This window comes from Miniopterus schreibersii (genome assembly GCF_964146895.1).
Source record: "Miniopterus schreibersii genome assembly, chromosome: 5".
In the NCBI taxonomy this organism is placed as follows: domain Eukaryota; kingdom Metazoa; phylum Chordata; class Mammalia; order Chiroptera; family Miniopteridae; genus Miniopterus; species Miniopterus schreibersii.
The window spans coordinates 78,209,926-78,213,820 of NC_138106.1; the positions used below are offsets into that span (position 1 = coordinate 78,209,926).

Consider the following 3,895-nt stretch of genomic DNA (forward strand, 5'->3'; position numbering starts at 1 on the left):
TACCTTGTTATAGTCTCTATTATATAAGTTGCCAAAATCTTCTCAATGTTTCTCAAGTCTTTTAACTTTGTTCACAATTGCCTTGATATACAGATGACTTTAATTTAATGTACTAAAATTTACCAAAATATGTCCATTCTTTTGTTGTCTTAAGAGAGCACTCTTCCTCTTTCATTAAACGATAAATCACCTTTCGGCTTTCTGCTTGGAAGGGGCTCAGATGCAAGTTTCTTCAGTAGTCCAGAATCCAGGTTCATTTGATACCAGCCACCTCCACAATGCCACAGAAGTTTGAACCCAACAAGATCAAAGTCGTATATCTGAGGTGCACTGGTGGGGAAGTGGGTGCCATGTCTTCCCTGGCCCCCAAGATCTGCCCAATGAGCCTGTCTCCAAAAAAGGTTGGTGATGACATCGCCAAAGCAACCAGTGATTGAAAGGGCCTGAGGATTACAGTGAAACTGACCATTCAGAACAGACAGGCCCAGGTTGAGGTAGTACCTTCTGCCTCAGTCCTGATCATCAAAGTCCTCAGAGAACCACCACGAGACAAAAAGAATCAAAAAAACATTAAGCATAGTGGAAATATCACTTTTGATGAGATTGTCAACATTGCCCAACAGATTTGGCACAGATCTTTAGCTAGAGAATGCTCTGGAACCATCAAAGTGATCCTGAGGACTGCTCAGTCTGCAGGCTGCAATGTTGATGGCCACCATCCTCATGACATCATAAATGACTATAAAGAAAAACTTTTCAATTAAAGATCACTTCACAACCAAAAAGAACCCCAGCAATTTCTAGGGTGAATGTTGCTAATGTGAATTCACTTCTTTTAGTTGTGTGCAGTAAGATACAGAAAATGAGAGATGAAAAATTAGATGAAAAGAAAAGATTAAATTTCAGTTTGTAGTAGTTATTCATTATAACATTTAGTTTCCTTTTATTTTATTACCTTAATATAAAACTAAAATTTGGGGGTCAAAACAGTAGAATATTGACAATTTCACATGATTTGACATATATACTTTACCCAATAGTTCAGATTCCTTCACAAAACCTTGCCACAGTTTATACTTTTTAGATAGGTCATAAGAAATGCTCTTTTTTTGGATAATTAAAATTCCCACAATAGATTATAACTGTTTCATAGGTTATCAGAACACTTAAAAAGCAATTTTAGAGCTTTCATTTAAGAAAACACAGTGACACACCATTGTCAGGCATGATGCTTCTGTAGGCACCTACATCTTTCCTTGACCTTAAGTGCCAGAGCCTTGGAACAAGACTAGGCTTACAGGCAGCCAAGATAGCATTTTGGCTGAACTGACTTTCTGACTTTAATACTATTTACATAATACGCAGTCTGGTAATTTTCCATAGCAGCTTTACCCAGGTTTCTAGTTCATTTTCCAGCATAGGTCCTGTTAGCTAGGTGTTTTTGTCTGCCTTGCAGGGATAGGAAAGATCACAAGAGCTGATGTTAGCATATCTTTCAACTGGAACATCTTTGCTCTTGCAGAAAAGCAAGCTCTTGTTACTTGCAAATTGGCTTTGAAATGTTTTGTATCACTTTTATTGTTTCTGTTGTTCCTTTTTAAATAAAATCAATCAAAGAAGAGAGTAAAATTCAAACACTATCTTTTGTCAGCTGCTGGATAGAGAGTGACCTTAAGTCTCTCTCACACAACTGACTATACAACATTGTGGATTTGATAATGTAAATATAATTTCTGTGTCTAGCACAAGCTTTTATATATTAAACCACTGGGAGGCAGAGGGTATGGAGAGCTTTCTATATTTAATGAAGCTCTTCATTATCTGGGGATGTGAACCAGGAAATACCTAATACATTTGCTTCAAAGTCCAGATTCTGTGGTGGCAGATGGGATTAGCCTAAGTATACCCAGAGGCCAATTCTCTTTCTGAAGAAATAATGATGATGAATATCGTTATTACGACGATTTCTTTCATCAAGGATCTAAGTATTTTATTAACCAGAGTTATAGCCTGGTATAATTTCAAGTTAGAAATAAAGCTCTTTTTCTCCTTCCTGCTGACAAAGTTTTCTAGGGTAAAATTAAAGCACATTTTAATAATGACCTTTTTCCACAGGTGAGACAAAAGGGAAAGGTGAACCAGAATTTAGACAGAAAAAGGTAGATGATTCATCGAGCTGAGATGAGTTACATACCATTTAGTGTTCTCATTAGTGCATACCAATACACAGTACAATCCTGAAGACTTAATGTATGAATTGAGAAATATTTCAGTTTTCCTTGGTATGGTCTACAGAACCTTGCTCCCTAAGAATCTCTAAGAATCTCTATGTATAAATATATATCATATGTATCACACCATCCAATTTAACATTTTCACTGCTCTGAGAAGTACTGCAACAAAGAAATTTGTCTGACTTGTTTAGCCTAGTTTCTCCCAAATGTATTTGGTCACAGAGTTTCTGTCTTGAATAATACCTGTTGATTCCTTTAAAAATGGCTTTTCCCCAGAGAACACACATTGTGAAACTCTGATTTCCTCATTTATTACTTACCAATGAGATCAATATCTTAAATATTCAAATTCTTGGAGTTTTTGACATGTATTTTAGTTTATATTCTGGCCATAATATACATAGAAGGAAGATGTATGTAACATATGTCCAAATATTCTTGCTCCGCCCCTTTTTAATACAAACAATATCACTCCAAATGATGAAATTAACCACATCTGTTGCGCTGCTCTCAACCACTTTAAGCCGGAGAAGAAAATGACCTTTTACTTCTTCAAAAAGAAAACAAACAAAGAAAAGAAGTGAATAATATTCTTCTCCATCTGTTTACCAATTAAATATCATGGTGAGTCATTTTTTTCCCTGTGAACAACAAAAATTACTAATGCATAAACAGAAAATATGTCTGTTTTTAATCAAGAATCTGAACTTTGTCAAAATGTTCTCAAATATCTTTTAAATTAATGATATGACCAGGGTAAGGAGGTTGGACTCTATGTGTAGCTAAACAGCTATCTCTGTGGGTTTTGTTTTTTTTTTTTTAAACTAGATTTGAAAATTGAGTTGGGCAAATGCCAAACACTAAAAGAGATTTGCTATTTTCATAACTGTCATAATCCATATGTGGAAACTTACTTGTCTGCAAATTACAGAGAGGATGAGCCCAATTAGGGAGGAAATTATGATTTCAAACTTTTTCAATAAATGAAGTAATTTTTTTAAAGAGGTCAAAAACATTACACATAAGGAGTCAATAAAAAATTATTTTTTCATTCATTGAAAAAGTATTCATTAAAGCACAGGCATAAGCACAAGGTAGAATGTCAAGTATTAGATAAATGTCCAATTAAGAGAGATAAATCTGATTTTAAATCTTGGATTCTTAAAATCATCATGCAACTGCAAAGATGCAGTTAGTTTCCAATGGGTATCATTATGTGAAAGACACTTCAGGGAAAACTTGATTCTTCACCAGGTTTTGGTCTAAATCTCCTTGTGTTCTGTTCTAACACACTGGGCTTAACCATGTGTAAGATTAGATTGGAACCCAGAAAAAGACCAACATCCCCAGTCCCCAAAATAATTTCAATCCTCAAAATCTTACCAATTTAATGAGTAGTAGAGTCAACTACAGACAAAGGAAAGAAAAGAGCATTTTTCCACAAATTTCAAAGTAAATCTAACCTAACCAATCTACTATCCATCTGGATATACTATAACTCTACTATGTCTCTCTTCTAATTTGGCTTGAGGATCCCCATCAAAATGGGAGATGATGTCATCTTCATTTTCAGGAGTTTCAAGACAGGAAAGTAATGAAAGAAGTTTTCCAAACAGAAAAATGGCAACCTGATTTGGAAGGTCTCCTCATTTCTCTAGTCC

The 3,895-nt window shown here is 35.0% G+C and overlaps 1 pseudogene across 1 annotated transcript; it reads left to right on the plus strand.

The window, feature by feature from the left end:
• Positions 1-278: 278 nt before the first annotated feature.
• LOC308557501 (large ribosomal subunit protein uL11 pseudogene) lies at positions 279-764 on the plus strand (annotated as a pseudogene). The gene has a single exon. The product of its transcript is annotated as a large ribosomal subunit protein uL11 pseudogene (transcript).
• The last annotated feature ends 3,131 nt before the right edge of the window (positions 765-3,895 follow it).